At 35.8% G+C, this 24360-nt stretch overlaps 1 long non-coding RNA gene across 1 annotated transcript in view; it reads left to right on the top strand.

Moving 5' to 3' along the window:
* Positions 1–24360, top strand: part of LOC138708024 (uncharacterized) — a 508774-nt gene that overhangs the window by 290484 nt on the left and 193930 nt on the right. The window contains exon 2 of the long non-coding RNA XR_011334538.1: positions 2382–2482. This is a non-coding gene — a long non-coding RNA (uncharacterized lncRNA). The remainder of the gene's footprint in view (positions 1–2381; positions 2483–24360) is intronic.

Here is a 24360-nt window from a genome sequence, read left to right as displayed (position 1 = left end):
ATTACAAGAATAGTGTAATATCACAGTCTAGTATATACAGTCACGAAGCTTGAGTTGTGAGGGTGCTAGAAAAAATAGACTGTGCCGGTATTATTTCCCATTGTCTGTAATGAGGCGATATTAGCGATCCTAGTGGTTAGCAACTATCTATGGATGCATATTTACTACGTATTGAGCTTCGTGACTGTATATACTAGACTGTGGTAATATTTAGTTGCTTGTAGAGGCATCATACTGCTTGGACGACCTCTGTGAGGTCCCAGGGTCTGAGGGGGACACGTTGCGTTGTAGGTGCTTGCATATGCAAGCGTGTTTATACCCCCTTGAGGTTGCTATGTTGCAGACGCGAGATCCGAAGCATTCGAGTAACGTGGACGATGATGGAAAGCCTGCCTGGTACTAGAGAGTGGGAAGGGGGGCTCCCGAGTATTTTTAGGCTCATTCCCAACTCGACGCGAGCGATCTTAGCGGGTGACCTGCGGTGTGGTCAGTGACGGCCGCCTTCATCTTCTTGCCGGTACGGATTTAGCTTCGCTTCTGAGCTGCCTTATGCTGGAGGTGCACTCTAGGAGAGCTACATTCAGTCGCTCTTCATTATGTGACATTGCTATCACTTTTTCTTGCGACGTTTCGTAAATGCTGTCTGCCATTACATAACAACGGATATTAAAAAAAAAACGGGAATTCGCATCGTATGTACAGTGTGTTAAGGGGATATGGAATTGCCTATCTTAACAATATTAAATTATATCTTACCTAAGCTTCTTCTCAAAAATTGTTGAAGTTAGACAGTAGTTGAATTTTATTATTTTTTTACTTGCTTATTTAACGACGCTGTAACAACTACTGTAACAAATATAAATGACACTCGGGAGGAAATTAAACGCAGAATAAATATGGGAAATGTCTGTTATTATTCGGTTGAAAAGCTTTTGTTATCTAGTCTGCTGTCAAAACATCTGAAAGTTAGAATTTATAAAACAGTTATATTACCGGTTGTTTTGTATGGTTGTGAAACTTGGACTCTCACTTTGAGAGAGGAACAGAGATTAAGGGTGTTTGAGAATAAGGTTCTTAGGAAAATATTTGGGGCTAAGAGGGATGAAGTTAGAGGACAATGGAGAAAGTTACACAACGCAGAACTGCACGCATTGTATTCTTCACCTGACATAATTAGGAACATTAAATCCAGACGTTTGAGATGGGCAGGGCATGTAGCACATATGGGCGAAACCAGAAATGCATTTAGAGTGTTAGTTGGGAGAACGGAGGGAAAAGACTTTTTGGGGAGGCCGAGACGTAGATGGGAGGATAATATTAAAATATATTTGAGGGAGGTGGGATATGATGATAGAGAGTGGATTAATCTTGCACAGGATAGGGACCGATGGTGGGCTTATGTGAGGGCGGCAATGAACCTGGGGTTCCTTAAAAGCCATTTGTGAGTAAGTAAGTATCAACTACGAGGTTATTTAGCGCCGTTGGTATTGATGATAGGGAGTTGATATTTGGCGATGTGAGGCTGAGGATTCGCCATAGATTATCTCTGAAATTTGCCTTACGGCCGGTCGTTACCGGCACGCTAAGGAGATCTTTGCGCTCCCGTGTGCCAAACCACTGACGATGTCTACCGGAGCAGCAGACGAAACGTATAGTAGCAACAGCGCCAACAGACCACGTCATTTTAGCCCGGATAATATCGTTCCATATAACATTTGAAGGGTTCAGAGCCATAGTGGGCCAAGCGCCACTTATTAAAAACGGAGTAAGTAAGGGCTAATTTTAAGTGAATACCGTAGTTTAATGAAGATTGTCATATCATTTAGTTTTAATGTGTATACTTTATATTTTTTGCTACATGTTTCCATTGAATTATGGTAATAAGTTCATTTTAACCCTTGTTTCCTACGGTTTTGGTAAATGGCGCTTGGCCCACTATGGTTCTGAACCCTTCATTTATAATATTGCATATTTAAGAGAGAACAGCCAAATTGAAGCTTATAACATGAATTTATAAAAATTCCGCAAAATTTCAGGAGATTTTCAATTATCGCCGATACATATTCACAATACTCAAAATCCACTACTTTGGGCACAATGGACACGGTGCAATAGACGACAAAATTCTCGGACTACTTTTACTTTATTTTAGAAATAAAATAAATGTATGTCCATGCTGAATAACGGAAATTCCAATATCAAAATAAGTTTATTCTTCATTTGTTAACATTTATTTTCACAAGACATTGTCAAAAATGCATTTATTTCCTTTTTCTTTGTGTACCTATCTTACTGAGCAATGAAGTTAGAAATATTTATAAAGTGCAAGTGTCAATTTTAAATAATACAGAGAACTGTCATATGTTTGTCACGTTCCTCAGGGGTCCTGCTGCTTGTCCGTCCGTCTCCACATACGTGCAATGGCCTGTCATTTGAACTGGACGTCTTGAACAGAGTTCTCACAAAGACGACAGATTTCATGGTGAGTTCATTGAGCTCTCATTTCTCGTGTACTAGTTATGTTGATGCCACGTGAGCTATTAGTGATTTACTGTTCACTTAACCTTCCTAAGAAGTGTGGCATAGACTTTTTCATTCCTTTTGAAGTATGTAAAATAATCGGTGTCGCCGTATGACACACATATTGTCATAACAGATTGTACGCGTTTCGCGGCATTTCAGTTGACTGATGATGCTACAATAGGCATTTATGTTTATAGCTTGTTTTCCTAAACTAATATGTAAAAGTTATAAAAAAAAAATTTGCTAGTCATGTACTCAAATACGGTACAAAGATAAATTTTCTGTTTCTGGATTGCAAAAGATATGTTTTTATTATTAGAAATAAACTGTCTGTCATGGCATATGGCTTAACAAGGCAGGTAACAGATACTCTTTAGTCACATAAACTAGTTATTCGGTCGATACCACAATTTCCCGGTACTCGTTAGTAGAACTTTAAATAGTCAAAACGAAAGCAACACAAAAACAATGGAAAGGTTTAAAAAGAAAAGAACCATAGTCCAAAAAAGCAAATTTGATATATTAAGCATGTTATGAGCGTATTGTACCGGTCATCTACTGAATTAGCTGTTAGTGAAAATCAAACAACATAGTTCTAGGATATAGGAGTGGAAATTTTCAGTGGTTTTCATAAAACAACCATAGTCCAAAGACTTTTTTTTTGTGAAAACAGCCATTGTCCAGGACGATTTAAAAATATCACATTCATATAATCTTGAAGCCCCTCTGATTGAGGTTCTGGCTGATATATAGCCTACATCTATTATCAAGCAGTAGATCCAGAAATGCATATAGAATGTTAGTTGGGAGACCGAAGGGAAAAAGACGGGGAGGCGGAGACGTAGATGGGAGGATAATATTAAAATTGAGTTGAGGGAGGTGGGATATTATGATAGAGACCGGATTAAGCTTGCTCAGGATAGGGACCGTTGGCGGGCTTAAGTGAGGGCGGCAATGAACCTACGGGTTCCTTAAAAGCTATTTGTAAGTAAGGATCTATATCTCACTTTACGATAGGTGTCGGAGGAAAAACAGTTATTGTTTGTATGCATCTGAAGTCTGATTAATGTAATATGTAACTAGTCAGAGTTGAATGCAATGGAGAGGGAAAGGAATTGGCCACCCTACCCCTTACCTCCTACACTAGTTGTTTCATGAGTGATGCTTTATTGATGTTACTTGTGAAATTCAGACCTGTCTTCGGACAGTTGACTAAAGAACAACAACAATAATCTTGAAACAATATCCATACAATTTCAAACTGTAGTAGATTGGCAGTACTACTTCTTATGTACTCGGCAAATGCCACTCCAAGAAAAAATAGTTTAGCACGTGAATTGTTGTATTAGTTATGGAGTCATTTTAGGTGCTGAAGTAACCCCTTGGAAGAAACGTAAGCAACAAAAGGAGAAGAAACAGGATGTAATAAAGAAGAATTATATTGAAAAAGAGGCACACTTTAGCCACAACAGAGTATTTTTTCTTAAAATAACAATTCTCCACAGTTGCCTACATTTACCCATGTATTTCTACGAAGCAATAAAAGTTATAAATGTACTTCAGTTTTCCCACGTTTCTACAACACCTTAAGAATTTCATACTTGAAGTATCAACAACATTCATGCCAGGTAGTTTTTTGTTTCTCCTGAAAATTCGTGTTTTTGGACTACGTTTTTTTTTTCCAAAAACCCTTCAATTTGAATATTTAATAAAATTGGATTATTTTACTCTCTATTACTAATATTCCACGTCTCTTTTGCTACGTCTTATTTAAGAAGTAGGGTCTAGGTAAGGAATACCTTGTTTCAATAAAATTTTTCTTATTCGGAATACAGTTTCTTCCCATTGTACAGTAGTGGCAAAAAAAAACGAACCGACCCTTCTAGGTGATTTCAGAGCCTTGTTCACTCCAGAGCACGATAGACTGGTAACTAAGACTTTCGTGATTCGAATCCTGCCTGGGAAGGAAACTTTTTTTTTTTTGTTCCTTATTCAAATTTATTCCCAATACTTTTCGATTGCTGGTAAAATTCATGTTCTGGGAATAATAAGTTAATTAAGTAGTAAAATATCGTTGTAATCGAAAAGTATTGGGAATAAATTTGAATAAGCAACAAAAAAAAGTTTCCTTCCCAGGCAGGATTCTAACCACGAAAGTCTTAGTTACCAGTCTATCATGCTCTGGAATGAACAAGGGTCTGAAATCAGCTACAAGTGTCGGTCCGGTTTTTTTGCCACTACTGTACATGTTTTATACTTCATAGAAAATAATTCTGGGCGGACGACGGCAATATTAAACCTTCAACAAAGTCTATTTTCATAGGAATTCCTCTTATCTACCGATACTGGGGGAAACCATAAGAGTGATGTTCATGAAATCTTTCGTTTTCCTAGGGTGAAAATTATTTTACAACCCACTCTTATAAAATACTTTTGAAACTATAAAATACAGAAAACAAAATTATATGCCACATGATCTCATGAAATTTGCTGTAGTATAAATGGGTTATTCTCTGAGTTCGCAGGAATAGAGAGGATCAGAAATGGAAAATTATAGATTCCCCAGATTGCTTGAAACACTTCAGTTTAAGAAACTGGTTTATTGCACACACTTTTTATACTTACCAGAGTATTTAATTGAAATGTTAACATGATTGGTATTACCCAGTTATTTTGGTTCCTATTTTTTGGTAACACAAAGGACAGTTACTCAGGGAACATTTGATTATGTTGATATTTTTTATAATTTAAAAAATGTATTTAGCAAGTTGAGGTTGTGTTATATAAACAAAGGAACAAGTCGTACATTTACTAACAAATAATTGACATTTCAGTATAATTATTACTATCAAAATATTAAGTAACTCAAAGCACATACAATTAACCTAACCTACCTTTATATATGCAAAACTTGAAGCACAATTACATACTGTAAAGCAATTTATTCTTTCCACCTATAGCCCATGTATGAGAGGAATATGCTCTAATAACAGCATACTCTACAATAGGGCCCAGAAACAAATTGCAAATATATGAATTACCACATACATATCAGGTAATACCAAGGTTATCAGTATTCTGTGACTCATTTAAAATTAATTTCTAAGTTTAGGTTTAATAGAGTAAAAATGTAAAGTGCCTAGGGTTGGTACTAATTTAGTAGGAGTTAGTTTAATAACAAGAGTATCTGAATCTTCCCGCCATCTGTGAAGTAATAAAACGATATTCTTTCAATTTTGTGGTTGTGGATAATTTTTATTTACAAGTAGCTCAACTAGCTTATGGAAATAATAAATATATCTAATACTTTGAAGCACAATTAAAATGTTGTCCCAATTTTTTCTCTATGTTCTACTGATTATTTTAAAATGTAATTTATATAGTAAATATGAAACATAGTAGTGATATTTGCCATGGATAGGAATTCCTACGAAACTCAAAAATGACTCAAATATAATGTGTCCCTGAAATGGAAGAAAAGAAAGGAAGAAAGAAAGAAAGAAAGAAAGAAAGAAAGAAACAACAAACCAAACAAACCAAGAAAAAGAGAACCCCCTAAGAATTAAATGAATATGGAAACTATCAAGATATCGGAGTTACCGAGATTACAAATCAGAGTTGGGTTCTCGATACTTGTTCTTGTAGGTTGCAGTTATTCTACTGCACGCTAAGTATACTTCTTCATACAACATCTTGTTATTCATCATCTTTTACAGTATTCACCTCGCGACAATGGAATTACTTGTCACAAAGTATTAGGGGCTGCAAGACAATAAACATTTTTAAAAATAGCTTAAAGGATAACCTTCTTAGCAGTTCACTCTAATTATACTGACTTAACGGTCAATGACTATATGGTAACTTCTTTCTTTAGACATGAATCCTGATAGCGCTTTATTTTCAAAATTGTCTCTCAATAATCTCTTTTTATTATCTAACATTATTTGAAATATATTAACATTGTATGTATTTTAGTTTAATTCTGCTGCACAGTTTGTATTTCGTTGTTTAATTAATAGTTCATAGTATTTTACGGTTTAATTCATAAGTAACTCTTGTATACACATAAATTTTATCTAAATCAAATTGCTGTGTTGTTTGTAGCTTGTAAGTTCATTCATATGTGTGTATACGTTTTGCTGGTTGAGTGGAAGTTAAGGCTCTACAGTCTTAACACTGCCAGCTAAAATAATTTATTATTATTATTATTATTATTATTATTATTATTATTATTATTCGTTGCGTGATATTGTTTCGTACAGATACAGAAATAAAATTTGAAGCTCTATTATTGTGTAAGTTTCGCTTACAATACACTATGCATGTGCAGTAAAGAAGAGCCCCTGTATATATGCTACAGTCGTGCAAAATTGTTGCCTACATACAGGTGCATTCCTATCAAAACTCGCTCCAAATTTTAATTCCGTATCTATACATCCTTTGATTTGTCGGAGCAATTTCATTCCTAAGACTGTATTTTACTTTTTGTCCAAAATTCGCTTCGTAAAAGAGTGCAAGGAGTAGCGATAGATTTATAGAACTTTATGTTTGTGCCTGCGTAGTTAATTTCTTTTCGAATAATCGTTCCTGAAATAATTTGGAAATTGAATATTTCATTGCCTACATTGTAATCTTTATCGTAACTAACATTATTCTGTAACAGAAGTAGCAAATTTGCACACGTAAGATAAATTCGTTATTAAATATTATATTACTTCGCATTGGATCTTTGCCATGAAAAGTCATGACTTTTGTTTCTCTCATTGAAATTTTCATATTACATTTTCCAGAAATTTGATTTACTTCAAAAATAGATTTTTTAAGATAACTTAAGTATCTTGGAGGATAAGCAAGTCATCGGCAAACAAGGAGTATGTTTAAATATTTAGGTATGTAGCTTTGGATATTCTGAATCCATGACCTGCTAAATTTATTAATTTTCTCATTAAACCATCACTGTGGTTCAATCAAGTGTCCGAAGACAGAAATGACACCAATAAGGCCTCAAATTAGAGACACCCGATTTTCGCGAATGGTCAGAACGAGTCCCTTTCATACATATAACAGTTTTAACTCCCATGATTCAGTTCGTGGAAAAAAAAAAATCATTCGCGAAAATCGATTGTTCATAGGCATCACAAAAGGGACAACTATGTCAGAAGATAATGGAGTAGGGTGGTAGTTGCTTTCCCCTCCGCTAACTAGTAACATATTTCACAAATCACAAGTAAGATGTATACAAACAATTGTTCTTCCACTGACACAAGTTATCGTCAAATGAGATGTACTGCCTGAAAATAGACGTAACATCAGCCAGACCCTCAGTCAGAGGTGAAACTCACAACTATAAACATTAAAAAGTGTAGTTAACATGGTAACTCCTTGTTGAACACCCTAAATAACAAATATAATTAGGGATAATATATTTATTTTTGACAGCTCTTCCTTCTGCAATAAATGCTTTGTACAAGTTTCATAAGTTGCTATGGATATTCGTCAAAATAAATTCCTAACTACGCTGTCGAAAGCTTTCTTAAAGTCAGAGCAAAAGCAATATGTGTTCCTTTGTTAAACTCTCTGTGTTTCTCAATATTTGCTATCAGTAAAGGATCTACCCTCCCTGAAAACAATTTTCTTCAGTAATTAGATTTTCAGGAATATTTTAGGTTCTTTGGTTTATTATTTTCGGATAATATCATGTAGGCAGTATCATCCAAACCTATACATTTATAATTTATGCTCGTTCATTACTCTTTTCCCTTTTGAAAATGGAGTAGTAGTAGTAGTAGTAGTAGTAGTAGTAGTAGTAGTAGTAGGTTATTTTACGACGCTTTATCAACAGCTCAGGTGATAATGCCGGTGAAATGAGTCCGGGGTCCAGCACCGAAAGTTACCCACTATTTGCTCATATTGGATTGAGGAAAAACCCCGGAAAAAACCTCAACCAGGTAACTTGCCCCGACCGGGAATCGAACCCGGGCCACCTGGTTTCGCGGCTAGACGTGCTAACCGTTACTCCACAGGTGTGGACTTGAAAATGGAAATTACTTTGGAAGTTAACCAATCTTCCTGGGCTTTATATAGTTCTGACATGTTCTGACATAAAAATGTAGAAGTCAGGAGTTAAGTAACAGACTGTTTTATTTAAGTAATCATGCATTTATTCCAACTTGTCTCGTTGCTTTTAGATCCTTAGTCTTGGCCAAAGATTTATTCAGCTCTTGGATTACTTTTTTGTCTCCTTGACAAATCACACAGTCATTTTTTTCTGTATTACTGCAATATATGTCCACTTTATCTCTGTACCATTTCATTCATTCATAGTGTTCTGCTCAAGGGCAGGTCTTTCACTGCAAGCCCAGAATTCTCCAGTCTTTCCTATATTCAGCCTTCCTCTTTGTCTCCTCATATGATCCACGTATATCTTAATTTCGTCTACCATCTGATATCTTCTTCTGTCCCGAACTCTTCTCCGTTCACCATCCCTTCCAGTGCACCATTCAGTAGGCAGTTTCTTCTCAGCCAGTGACCCAACTAATTCCTTTTTCTCTTTCTGATCAGTTTCAGCATAATTCTTTCTTCACCCACTCTTTCCAACACAATTTCATTTCTTATTCTGTCTGTCCACTTCACACGCTCCATTCTTCTCCATATCCACATTTGAGATGCGTCTATTCGTTTCTCTTTATTTCGCCGTAATGCCCATGTTTCTTCCCCACACAATGTCAACTCCACACAAAGCACTTTACTAGTCTCTTCCTCAGTTCTTTTTCCAGAGGTCCGCAGAAGATGCTCCTTTTTCTATTAAAAAATTCCTTTGCTATTGCTATACTCATTTTGACTTCCTGGCTGCAGCACATGTTACTGCTTTTAGTACACCCCAAGTATCAGAAGCTGTCCACTTGCTCTACTGCCTCATTTAGAATTCGCAAGTTTACCTTCTTTACTTTTCTTTCTATGACCATACTCTTCGTATTGTTTGGATTTATTCCATACTGCTCACGACTGTCATTTAGCTCCAGTAGTATATCCCTTAATATCATTTCCTGTTCTGCTAACAACGCCATATCATCAGCAAATCTTAGGCACTTTATTCTTCTTCCTTCTGTTGTCATTTCTCCCATGTCCTGGAAACAGTTCTTCACTAAATCCTCTAAATAGATTTTGAACAGGGTAGGTGATAAAGGCATAGTTTTCTATAATGATCTAGCTAGGGTGACCAGACATCCTCTTTTATCCGGACATGCCCTCCTTTTTAGGCTTTTGTCCGGGGTCCGGGTGGATTTTAAAAAAATCAAGAAATGTCCTTTTTATAACTTGTATGCCTGGTATTTTGAAACTATCTGATTTGACGCCTTTTTCAAGTAATTTTCGAGTAGGTGGCAGCATTATCGACAGAATATGCTCTTTGCCAACGTTCATAACTCTCTTTACTCCTCCTTTTGATAATAATTATAGTTCCCTTGGCTATCACATGTAGCTAACTGTAAAATCATTTTATATTATTAAGTTTTATCATAAGTATGCTATAATAAAATAGATATTGACATAATTTTAAATGCAATATAGACTTAAGCCTATATTTAAATATATATTTTCTGTCCTCTTTAATATTATAGTTTCCTTGACTTTCATACGTAGCTAACTGTAAAATCATTATTATCAAGTTTTATCATAATTATTTTGTAACAAAATATATATTAACATACTTTTAAGTTTGATATAAGCCTAAATCTGTACTGTATATTGACGTACTTTAAAGTATAATATAGGCCTAAGCTTAAATGAAAGTAGGTTACATATTTTCTGTCCTCTTTTTTTCGAACAATGTCCTTCTTTTTTAAGCTTTGTATCCTCTCTTTTTATCGATGTGAATCTGGTCACCCTAGTTCTAACCATTTTCATTGAGATATTGTATGTTCATTAGTCCCCGAGAAATTGATCCGTGGATATTGAATAGGGAAATGCCTGTATGGCAATTAGGTTTAGGGGATATGTTGTACACAGGCAGATAGACGTTATATCCTAAACAACTTCTCACTACTGAACTGTTTAAATTATGAATGTCCGCTAAAATCTCGAAATCGATTGTTTTGATACATCGCAATACTTTGACTTTATTCTTATAAATAAAGAATATAACCCTAGATCATATATGTAACAGATAACTCATCGCTATGTTAAAATCGGCAGCACTTTGAAGAGAACATCCGCTAGGATCGCCACCCGTCCGCCGTAAACGAACACAAGATGGCAGTACAGTCGCCAATGCAATTCAAATGGGAATTTTATTATGACGTGACTCCTTATGTAACAACTAGATGGCAGCGTAGTAAACCTGACAAAAGTTGTTAACTTCAAAGCCTATAAGGCCGACCTATCTGGGATATATATGATCTAGGGTATAACTCTCGTTGTTTCGGTGGATGGATCTACTACCATCTACAAAGGGATGAGAAAGTTATGCGTAACAAGACCCAACTGAATATTCGTAGCGATTTCAACACGGCAGGCTCTCTTCCCGATTCAGACGTCACTTTAAACGTTACTAGAAATCCGTATGTTGCTTGTGCCCATTCTTCCTTTAGCCACGAAGCATTGTAACTGAGAGAAACAAAGACTTGTGTCAGTAATCAGTGAACTTATTTGCGCAAAATGGTAAACAGTTACGAATTCAGTAGTCACTGGGTTAAATATAGCAGCGGAGAGTTACCAGCTTCTCACTCTGCATTGCTTAGCCACCAATGTCGTAATCGTTTGTAGTAGCTGTTCTAAAAGATTGGTCCATTTTTTGTGCATTTCACGTCCACTTATCACCACACGATGGTCAGAAGTACTCATAATTCGCAATAATAAATTAAAAGCCTTACTTTAACAATAAACCGCGAATAAAAATAAATAAATAAAATGCAGTATCACTAGTGAGTATATTATTAGACTTTCATAGCTTCTATTTTCAGCAGTACTTCTCGCTAATTATTGTGCATTGTTCTGACCAGTGTTGCCAGCTCAGAATATTTGTTTTCCGTCAGAACTAAGTTAGAATCCGCTAAACCGGTACCCAACAATTTTAATTTATACAGTTTTAAAGTATTAACTATTGAAGAAATTTATAAATATAGTTTACTAACTTACAACTACACAAATCAAATAAAACATAAATCTAATCGACATGAATATCGTACTCGAAGACAAAAGTCTACTTTCCCATTAATTGAGCCTAAATATCATACAAGTGCAGCACTTAAACATGATGCTAGTTTCGGCCCAAGATTTTATAACAAAATTGCAAACCATTTTCCAAATTTGAAATATTTTAAAATTGAACCTTTTATAAAAGAAAATTATGAAATTATTCATGATATATAACACTAACAAATGTGTGTATTTTTTACCTGTTTATTTCTGTCGACTATATTCATGTTTTTATTGTATATCACTGGCTTCTGTCTGAATATCAATATATATATATATATATATATATATATATATATATATATATATATAAAATGTGTTTTTTTCTCTCCTTTTCTCTTTTTTTTTTTTGCTTTTGTGTTTTATTTATCCGTTTCAATTGAGTTAATTACTGTGTTTAATAAACTGTCTTTGTAAATTTTATGTTATATTATTGGCTAAGACCACACCGTACACGAGCCTGGCTCTTACGGTAGTGGCTAGAAACATTTTTGTTTTATAAATCCAATTTGTACTCACTTTGGTAGCTAAAAAAATAAATAAAAAATGAATTACTTTTAATCTTCGTTAAAATTAACAACAAAAATATGTATGCATATTTATTGTTATTACTATTACTGATGCTGCTACTACCGCCACCGCCACCACTACCACTACCACTACCACTACCACTACCACCACCACCACCACCACCACCACTACCTTCACCTTTCCCATCATGATTCCCAGCCCTTATTACCTATGGTTCATCTATATATAATTAATTTCAGGTTGTTATTGTTTGAGATATTTGAAACAAAAAATTAATGTAATTTTGCCCGTTTTTATTCCTTTTCGAGATAAAATTGTTTTATGTGAAACATTTCATAGCGTGTTTTGAGAAAGCCATTGATTGAATTCCCAATATGCTCAGTTAATTTAAGGGAGTAGTGTAATAATTAATAAATGATTGAAAGGATTTTCAGTTCTGTCAATTAAATGTGCAGAAATTTAATCCGAACAAATGTAACTTTTCGTTCTGCAAAGGAATTTTAAAATGTTACATTCGTTCGGATCAAATTTCTTCACATTTAAAGGACAAAACTAAAATTCATTAAATAATTTAGTATCATAATACACTGCTCTCTTAAGTTGATTGAGCATATTGGGAATTCAATCAATGGCTTTTCCAAAACACGCTATGAAATGTTTCATATAAAACAGTTTTTAACTCAAAAAGGAAGCAAAAAGAAACATAATCTTATTAAACTTTTTGTTTGAAATATTTGAAAGAATAAACTACTGAAATTAATGACATTACTTGCGGTTTATCGATTTTATTATTATTGAATTTACAAGTTTATTGAACCCTATTTTACCCGAAGGTATATTAGGGCTGTAATTAAATCATACATACGAGCATTATAGCCCTATACAAATACTTACATATACATATGACATAAAACACACATATTACATTAAATGTGTATGGCATAATAAAAATCATGAACCACAGACATATTACATAAAATACTTACCCAGGACATAACACATTCAGACTTGTTACATAAAACAGTAAGCATTTCATAGAAGCATACATATTACTTTATGGATGTTTATGGCATAAAAACACAGATATATATGATACAAATACATATATATGACATGAAATAGACATATTACATACAAATGCATATTCAGCACATAAAATATAGACACATTATTATACAAAATACAAGACATAAAAAACAGGGAAATATTACTTCATAAAAACATATATGATATAAAACAGTGATCATATAGCTATTATTATTATGATTATTACTATTCACGGTTTACCTATATACATATATATTTAAATAAAAATATGCTTTTAAAGAAAGCTGTTGCTTTTGTTACCTACTGACCATAACATACATGGTGTAAACGATGGAAATTGCCTAAATTGTGTATAGAATCCATATCGGTTTACTGAGCAAAATGTCTAGTGAATTTTATTTGTAATTTGTCAAATACCATGTTTATGAGATATATAGTATTACTCGACCAAGGTCAGTAGAGTCCTGCAGTCCGGAGCCGTGGCGCTACTGCTCCTGCGTTCGTAATACCGCATCGCGTAGTTCACATTACGCCCGCGGCTCCACTCGCCTTGGTCGAGTAATATCTAACATCTGTTTACATTTCGACTGAATGTGAATATCATTGCCAAAGACCTTGCGCCCAATATATACCAATACTCAACAGAGATAGAACAGTGTAACAAATGACTACTTCAGCGTACGTACGTTTCGGGAGAAGTATATAATTACTGTCAGTATGTTCTCAATAAAACAGTGGGACTCAAGAAACGTATTTCTTTTTGTGGGAAAACCTTGGCAGTTACACAAAAATATTATTTGAATTTTTCCGTCACTTATTTCATGCTCTACCACCAGTAATTTTGACAGTTTATATTGTTTACCCCTTATACTGTAGTTAACACATTAATATTTCATTTTGCTCCTCATATACGAATAAATCCTCTTCAGATGTTAAGTAACCGAGTCATGTGCACGCGTATTAATAGCAGCCAGGGAAAGAACCGCGTTCCATAGCTTGGTTTCGTAATATCTCCACTTTTATCCTTATTTGCTCACGTAATGACCAGGCTTAGAGACTTTGGACCCGATACAATAAGTTTACTGTGCATGCACTATAGGTTGTTGACTCGCTGCAGGTAGATAGAAATGTGTTGAGGTAACAACATTGCTATTTAGAGTAGAGTACGGTAGTATGGGGAAACACACATATGTACATTCTAAAAGTAAATATACAGTACACAATGATAATGTCAAAAGAATGTGAAAAGCATTTATTCTCTTGTCTTTTATAAGCATTTGTGTTTAATTATACACAGTATTAATGGTGGAAATAAGCATGTAGCAATTTTAATTTTTTCATTTGTCCTATTGGTCGTCTTTAGGAAGTGCAGTTACAGTACCGAAATGCAATGTACTACAAGATACATTCTCAGTGTCTCAAACGTAAATCATTTTCGGTTATCTGCCAAAGTTTGTACTGTAGAAAGCTGCACTCTACGTCGCTTGACGTGATAGGAGCAAAACGAAAAAACCTAACATCATTGCAGTCTCTAAGGGCCATATTCATAGACATTTTTAGAGCGGGCTTTCGGTGGATGATCAGCGTTTTTCGTATTCATAAACCAGTGTTAGCGAAGGAGATGATTTGAATTCTGTAGAAGTAACCAGTGGATAGCCGGAGCTAGCTTAGTACGTTCGTAGCGCGTGCTGTGAAATGTCTATGAATAGCATCCTAAGAGATAGTCCTTTATTCTCGGGTGACTCTATGTTCACTAATTTGCTGTTTATGTTACACAATGTTCCATATCAGTTATTTTTACATAAAATTGATTTCCACTTCTGTTTTACACGTTTAGTAACCGGTGTACTTGATGTCTCATTAATTCTCTGCATCATTTTCTAAATTAATTTGAGGGCTTCCGGCATCTCTTGCTCTGACTTTTCTAACCGTGTAATAGTTTCAGACACGGTTTGTATGAAAACCAAATTATTCATCAGAACCTTCAAATCCAGAACGTTTTTCTTTGCGTATTTGTTGGCATCCATTCTACGGCACCCCAACCCACTGCACGCTTTACCACTATACTCAGTACGCCGTTATGCGGATTTCCCACTGAACTGCTCTATCGGGTCCGAAGTCTCGAAGCCTGGTAATGACTAAAGAACATGTCTCAAAATATACTTCCATTGACTTTAAATAAAAGTTAAAATGATTAAATATTATGCAGATTTGAGTATTTCTTGTCAAGATTTATGAATACAAAATTTATTAGCTGTATGAATTTCAGTAATGCATATAGAGTGTTAGTTGGAAAGCCGGAGGGAAAAAGACCCTTGGGGAGGCCGAAACGTAGATGGGAGGATAACATTAAAATGGATTTGAGGGAGGCGGAATATAATTGTAGAGACTGGATTAATCTTGCTCAGGATATGGATCGATGGCTGGCTTATGTGGGGGGGGCAATGGACGTCCGGGTTTCCTAAAAGCCATAAGTAAGTATAAATTTCAAAAGTAAAAAAAATTACTGACAGAATTATTTAAATCCGTTCAAAATTTTGTTGATCGTTAGATACAAATTTTTGTTTGCCGACATTGTTTACAATCCACCAATTTGAATGGAAACTCCGCTAAATTTGCAAAACTGGTAGAAATTGAAACTCAGAACCAGTTAAAGGAACACTGTTCATACGAAGTTTAATGGGGGCGAGTTTTGCATTGTTTACTTCATTATTATAGTTGTTTCGACACAACACGCCTCTTTTCTGTTTAAAAAGTAAACCATTCGTATGGAGTTCAGTTGTGGTCTAGCAAAGGTACTGTGAAGATGACGTTTTAAAATGTCTCCAATAAAATCTGAAACTTTGCCTGTGCTTGCTAAAGACTTCGGGGATGACATTTTTTTTTACTCAAGGACGAAAATATATTATGGCGTAAAGTGTGTAAGTTAGACATAAAAGTTAATGAGCTTTATGATTTACAAAATCATTCTGACTCTGAAAGACACATCGATCATCTGGAATTGTTTAGTGATTTCATTTCGGATCAGTCCTCTTTTTATTATGACTTGTGTTTGATGTTGATATGTGCGAATATTCCGTTCCATAAACTTGAGAATCCACATTTTAAACACTTAATTCAGAAGTATACATTTAGAAAATCGCCCACTCTAACAACCTTGAGTTATGATATAACTTTAAATTCTATACGATCATCTGTTGGTAACAATACAGGGGTTAAACTAAAACTGAAGAGTGAGCTTGGAAAGAAATCCTGTGTATTCGAAACTCTGTAAAGTGCAATATATGAACTAAATAGTGAACAGGCATAAGATAAACACATAATTAGGGGAAACCCGGGCAAAGCAGATAAGCTAAGAACAAACAATGCCACAGGCTATATTTGGTGTTCACGAAATAAAATCTTCATGACATTGGTTGTGACACATGTTGTCCACATATATAAAAAACAGCAATTCGTTTCTCGTACCTACGGACAGTGATATGATTTGAGAAAGAAAATATAGTTAATTATTCGCTTTGCCCGGGTACACGGGCAAAGCGAATAATTAACCCGGGCAAAGTGAATAGCCTTATAACATTTTCACATTTCTATTTAATTTTTATTCACTGATAATAAAATTAAATCAACACATAAGCACGATATTAATGAGTTACATTAGACGACAGGAAATATTATTTACAGCCTGTTACAGCACGTTAGATTAGTATAAAATACAAATTTGAACAAGTCGATGTTTCACTAGCACTGAAGACTTGGATTTCTTCTACTTTTGCTCCTGCCCATAAGTTATTTCTCTTTCAACGTTTTTAATCGGTATAGATGTAAGAACTTCAGAGCGCTCACATTTTCTTCGTTTACCTCGTATCTTTCGGGCATCCACTTTTGGCACTGATCTAAATCAAAAGAACTGACTTGGATTCTATTCTCTTGCTGACGATGTTGAGGGTTTTGGTGTAACCGGAACTGAAAATCTGAGTGTAATTGATGTATTGAATATTCCTTCAATCTCTGAAGATAACGACATCACAGAGGTGGTTGATTCTGAGTGAGCATTAACTGTTTCTTCAGCCGCTGAAGAAGCTGGCACCGCAGAATTTGTTAAATCTGAGCCAGCTGTCGTTTCGCTGATTTCTATCTCAAGTGGGCGATCTGTAAGTTGATCTGGAGCAAAATCTTCATCAACAAACACATCGTGGTTGTATGACCAGATAGCAGAACCAATGATTGGAAGATTTTATTTCTTCCTGTGCTTTCTTCATGGCTTCTTCAGATCTTTTGGCTTGTTCCGTCTTCCTCTTGAAAAATTAAAGCATCTGAAAACACATTACGACCCTTTTAAATAAAAATTAAGATCAGTGTTACTGATTTATAATTTAATTAGTGTGACTTAATGCCTCCACTATGTAAAATGATCTAACACGCCATATTACAATAGACAAATACATACAAAAATACAGCTAACACTTATATAGTCAAATAAAGGTGGCAGGGCAAAGCGGATAAGTTATCCACTTTGCCCTATTCACTTTGCCCGCAGATGCATTTCGCTTTTCATTTAAGGTTATACAAACATAAACGTCAATAATCTTCTTCGTAATTACGGCACTTTAGAAGTAATCTTATCGCCTATATATTACTATCACATAAAATGTTTCTGCAGTATTGTGTGTTGTACATTTGTTTCTCTTACCTTGAAATATTTTAAGAAAACAGTCAATTTCTTTCAAACACACGCTGACTTCTTCTCTTACTAGGTAGAATGACGACAAGTCAGTTCCAACAGAAAAATATGGTTGGAATTCTTCCCCAACATAGCAGAAAGCGCTAACTGTTGGCGTTTCTAAGAAATATGCATTATTCTCTTTGCCCGGGTTATTCGTTTTGCCCGGGTCTCCCCTATAATAAATCGTGTCATCAGTAGGCAGTTTCCAACAATGTGGCCTCCGCGATCTCCTGATTTCAATCAGGCCGAATTTTGGTTGCGGGGTTACCCTAAAGAACGATTTTCCTGACACATCAGACAACCCTACTGCAACTGAAAAATGCCATCTAGCAAGAAATTCCCAATATTCCAAGACATTATCTGCAGAATGGTGTGCATGGTGTATCAGACAGAATGCTGTACGTTGAACAAGAGAACGGCGGACATCATCCCAATGTTTTGTAAACCTCGTTGTTTGCCCAACACTGTGACGTTTTTTTTTTGTTTTTTTTTTTTCCTTCCTCAAATATTTTATTTAAAGCGGTTTAATGTTTGAACTGACTTTTGAAATACCCTATACATCTAGAATTGATGTGAATATGGAAAATATTAATTGCAAATATCTAATTAACAGTGCAATTTAAAAATGAAGCTACATATTTTTCTCCATATTTGCTATACTTAGTATTCATACTTTCATTCGTTCGTTCGTTCATTCATTCATTCATTCATTCATTCATCTTTATTTTTATGCATATTATCGTCCTTTCTTTCCCCTTCCTTCATTATTCTTTCGTCGTAATAAATATGTGTTTCGTGTGAAACTGTCAGTATTTGTGTGCCTTCCGAATTGTCACCGTGTAAGCCTGTCGAGCGAGGTAACTGAGACCGAATGTGATGTACAAAGTAATCCAAGTCTGGACACAGGCGAAAATTAATAAGTTCATTGAATAACACCTTCAACATGGTGTCCGTTACTAGCTATGCAAATTTGAATTTTTCTTTTTGCCACCAATACCGAACAATCTGTCGGTTAACCTCACCGTTAATTTAAAACAAAGCCTTGTCCCTGAACAGTACATTCTTCTGTGAAGCGGTCATTTTCATCCAACACATTAGAGAGTCATTCGCACATTTCCAATCAACTGTCAGAGTCGTCTTCGGTGAAGTTGTGCTGTTGTGCAGTACGTGTAACTTGTACGGATGAAATTTCTGGGCTTTAAAACACTTCTCGCTTTTTCTCAAGGCATACTCAGCTTCAAGGATCTCCTGCGAATTGGCATTTTGGGGCCAATTGTAACCTTAGCAATGACAGCACTCGTTTCGTCGCCCGTTACAGTTGGTCGTCGGGAACGTGATTTATCCAAGATATTGCCTGTTCCTTTGAATTTTCTGGCCACCTTCTTACTGCGTCAAAATAAATGGGAACCCTTCTAGGATGATGTATATTGAACACATCTGCTGTCTGTCGGTATGACCACCCTTCACGACCAATTCCCAGTACCAATTCAATACGTACTTCTTTCGGAAAACTCATAATCACACAGCGGATTTTCGGTCCCGATACTGAACGTTAGGTGTACGTCACGTGTAGGTAGGTCTTTAAACTCATTGATACGCTCCCTCCGTAAGACAAGGGACATGACGTCTTGTCAATCTTTTTTTGGGAGGGGAAGAAAACAGAATATTTATATGTGTCCAGACGATTGGATGATCCTATAACATAATATTCATATTATGTAACGCAGGCCTATATAGAAATCTTAACTGATAACAGGAGAAACTAAATTGCTTCGGAATAAACAAATTGTTTAATGAGAAATCATATATCAATTCTTGATTCTTATTTTTTAAATCACTTTTATATTGTAATACACCGAATTCAATTCAAATTCATATGCTGTTTGTTGTTTGTTGGGAGATATTAATGTAACAAATGAAGTCTGTGAAATACAGGTTGTTAAAAAGTATCCAATATTTTTAAGGTGATAGTATGCATCAAAATAAGAAAAAGTGACTTATAAACATAGGTCCTACAACGCATACTTTCTTAGACCTTAACACTTGTTCATAGGAGGTGCTCAATGTGACGTCCATTCATGGCAATGCATTTTTCTGCCCTACAATACAGCAGGCTACCAGATAATCATACGGTAGTTGACATCCCTGTCATGGAATACTGATACGTCGCAAGGAATACTGAAAAGAAAAGTTTGGTTGCGGATATGAGTAGGGTTCAGCAGAGATGGTGTTGTGAATTTTCGTAATCAGCTTGTGTGAGCTGATGAAAATTCCCATGCAGTTGAAGAAACAAGGCATCAGAACCGATTCTCAATGAACGTATGGGCAGACGTTCTTGGCGATAGATTAAGGTCCATACGTGCTACCACAGAGATTAACTGGGGCTCGTTATCAGGACATTCTTATTAACGTATTGTCCACCTTGCTGGAGTATGTGCCATGACAGCAAACACTACAGTTGTGGTTCATGCATGATGGCACACCAGCACATTTTTTTCCGCAATGAGCGTGAACACCTGACGCTGACATTTCAGGACCGCTGGATGGTTGGGGAGACCCCATACCTTGGCCGGCTCGTTCCTCAAATCTAAATCCCCTAGATTTTTGGTTATCAAGAACAACCAGGTCAATTTCAAAGAGTGCGTGATTCCTTATGCCAAAGGACAGAGGAATGCATTGCAATGAATGGACGTCACATTGAGCACCTTCTATGAACAAGAGTTCAGATCTCAGAAAGTATGTATTGTAGGACCCATGTTTATTAGACATTTTTCTTGTTTTGATGCATTCTAGCACCTCCTAAAATATTGGAACCGTTTCTTAGCACTCTGTATTTCTTTATTTCTTCAATATTATATTATTTTTATAAAAATTGATATAATTTCAATTTCCCTATAGAAACATGAAATAAAACCAATTTGAGTACGTATGTCAGAATAAGTGAAATTTGGGATTGGAACAAAATCATATAATTTTATGGTTTGAAAGCTCTCTATCAGGTAATAACAGTTAGCAAGGGCTTAAATTTTCTGAATCAGGTGTATGATTTTTATGCTATGGTTTCTACATATTTATTTGCTTAATTACGTTATTATTTTTCTGAATATGAATAATGAAACAACGTCATAATTTTGTCTTCATCTTTTCCGCAGTTGTTGGTGTGGAAATAAAATTGCTATCACTGTATAGAAGAACTTAGAAATCAAATAAAACAAAACCTTACCAATGGATTCTTCTAACATGAGAGGAGAGGCGGGGTATAACATATTTCAGCATATGTGATGTGTTCCTTACTAAGTCCAATTCAAAACTAAAGTTATTTGGAAATTACTCTACCAAAATTCGCAATTCGTCTATCCTTACAATAATTATTCATTAGTTTGTTTTTCTCCCACTTCTAATATGGTGTTTAAAATCTCTCGTTCCTTATTGTTTGTCGAAGACTTTCACAGCCCCCTGTCATGTTTTTCATTTTTGTTTATAATGAAATTATTTTTAGTAGTCTGTTTTTTGCCGCTCTTTGTTGGTGACCTCGCCATTTATTTTTATATTCGTGTACTGCGTGTAAAGAGTAATGAGAAAATATGAGATTTACATTAGAGTGATTATTTTTAATTTCCGTCCCTCTTCCATGGCGGCTGAAGGCCTACTGTTAGTGGAGGCTTTTTGAAAATACCAGCATTTATTTGGACGTTGTCCCTATACAACTTGCATCAATGGAATTATGGAGGTGTTAATAGAGTCCTTGAAAGTTACGTAGCGTATTCAGAGTTATAATATTGAGCGTTAAACTAAAGCGGAACAATGAAAACAACAGCGGAATCCAAAACGCTGAAAGAACACTTGTCTCACAGATGAATTGTTCACTACAAATCTCATGTTAACTGCCATGTCTCGATCTTGGATCCTCTGGCGAAAAAAAAGAAACAGGGGAACCTCAGTTCCTTTGTTCCCAAATTACAGTAGTAGTTATTGTTGTTGTATAGTCAACTGTCGAATGCAGGTCTGAATCTCCCAACTGATACCAACAAGGCATCACTTATGAGGCAACTAGGTCAGGAGATAATGGGGTAGGGTGTCCATTTCCTTTCCCCCTCTATTGCATATATCGCCGATTGGCTACATATTACACTAATGAGACTTAATATGCATATAAAACAATTGTTTTTCCTCTGACACATACCGTCAAGTGAGATGTACTGCCTGTTAATAGATATACATGTCTAAATAAAGTTATGCAGTGTATTTATGCAGGGTGTTAAAAGGTATCCAGTATTTTAGGAGGTGCTAGTATGCATCAGAACAAGAAAATAATGTCTAATAAATATGGGTCCTACATTACATGCTTTCTGAGATCTGAACACTTGTTCATTGTTGGTGCTCAATGTGATGTCCATTCATGTGAATGCAGTCCTCTGCCCCTCGGCGTAAGGAATCACGCACTCTTTGAAATTTGTTTTAATACGTTAATAAGAAAGTCTTGATAACGGTCCCTAGTTAATCTCTGTGGTAGCACGCATGGCCCTATTAATCTATGACCAAGAACGCCTGCCCATACTTTGATTCACAATCGGTGCTGATGTCTTGTTTCTTCAACTGCATGGGTATTTTCATCATCCAACACATATGCTGATTACGAAAATTCACAACACCATATCTGCTGAACCCCGTTCATATCCGCAACCAGAATTTTGTTTTCAGTATTCCCTGGGACGTTTCATTATTCCATGCCAAGGGTGTCAATTACAGTATGATTATGTGGCAGTCTGCTGTATTGTAGGACAGAGAAATGCATTGCCATGAATGGACGTCACATTGAGCACCTCCAGTGAACAAGTGTTCAGATCTCAGAAAGTATCTGTTGTAGGATCCATGTTTATTAGACACGATTTTCTTGTTTTGATGCATACTAGCACCTCCTAAAATATTGCACCTGTGGAGTAACTGCTAGCGAGTCTGGCCGCGAAACTAGGTGGGCCGGGTTCGATTCCCGGTCGGGGCAACTTACCTGGTTGAGGTTTCTTCCGGGGTTTTCCCTCAACCCAATATGAGCAAATGCTGGTTAACTTTAGGTGCTGGACCCCGGACTCATTTCACCGGCATTATCACCTTCATCTCATTCAGACGCTAAATAACGTAGGTGTTGATAAAGCGTCGTAAAATAACCTACTACTACTACTACTCCTAAAATATTGGATACTTATAACACTCTGTATATGTATATGTGTATGTTCTGAACTTTATTAGATTAATTAATTAATTAATTAATTCGTTCGTTCATTCATTCATAGTTTTCTGCCCAAGGGCAGGTCTTTCACTGCAAACCCAGCATTCTCCAATCTTTCCTTTTTTCTGATTTCCCTTTAGTCTCCACGCACGATTCACATATCTCAATGTCGTCTATCATCTGATATCTTCTTCTGTCCCGAAATTTTCTCCCGTTCACCATTCCTTTCAGTGCATCCTAGAGTAGGCAATTTCTTCCTAGTCAGTGACCCAGCCTGTCACTTTTTCTCTTCCTGATCACTTTCGACATTATTCTTCCTTCACTCATTCTTTCTAGCAAAACTTCATTTCTTATTCTGTCCGTCCATTTCACACGCTCCATTCTTCTCCATATCCACATTTCAAATGCTTTTAGTTATTCCTCTTCACTATGTCGTAATGTCCAGGCTTCTGCCCCATACATTACCACACTCTACACAAAACACTTCATTAGTCTCTTCCTTAGATCTTTTTCCAGACGCCCACAGAAGATGTTCCTTTTTCTATTAAAAGCTTCTTTGGCTATTGCTATCCTTTTTTGACTTCCTGGCAGCAATTCATGTTACTGGTTATAGTATATCCCAAGTATTTGATGCTGTCGACATGTTCTACTGTCTCATTTAGAATTCGCTTGTTCACCTTCTTTATTTTTCTTCCAATGGCCATGGCCTTCGTTTTGCTTCCATTTATCTTCATGCCTTACTGCTCACAGCTGTCATTTAGCGCCATTAGCATATCCCTAAGTATCGTCTCCTCTTCTCCTAACAACTTCATATCATCAGCAAATATGATGAGCTTTATTATTCTTATTCCTCCTACATAACCCCTCCAATGTTCTGAAAACAGTTCTTCATTAAATCCTCCAAGAAGATGTTGAATTGTGTAGATGATATAGGGCATTCTTGTCGTACTGCTCTCCCTATTTCACTTTCCTCTGACATTTTTTTCTCATATCCCTACTTTGATTCGTTGTTTTCTTATGGAGATTAATGAACAGCCTCCTCTCTTTCCAATCCACACCAATTTTATCAGAATTTATTTGTGCATGCACTTGGCACACTTGTTTCGCGCCG

The sequence above is a fragment of the Periplaneta americana genome, chromosome 10 (assembly GCF_040183065.1).
Source record: "Periplaneta americana isolate PAMFEO1 chromosome 10, P.americana_PAMFEO1_priV1, whole genome shotgun sequence".
Classification (NCBI taxonomy): domain Eukaryota; kingdom Metazoa; phylum Arthropoda; class Insecta; order Blattodea; family Blattidae; genus Periplaneta; species Periplaneta americana.
Note: the sequence above shows the minus strand (reverse complement) of the source record. Positions and strands in the feature narration are given on the sequence as shown.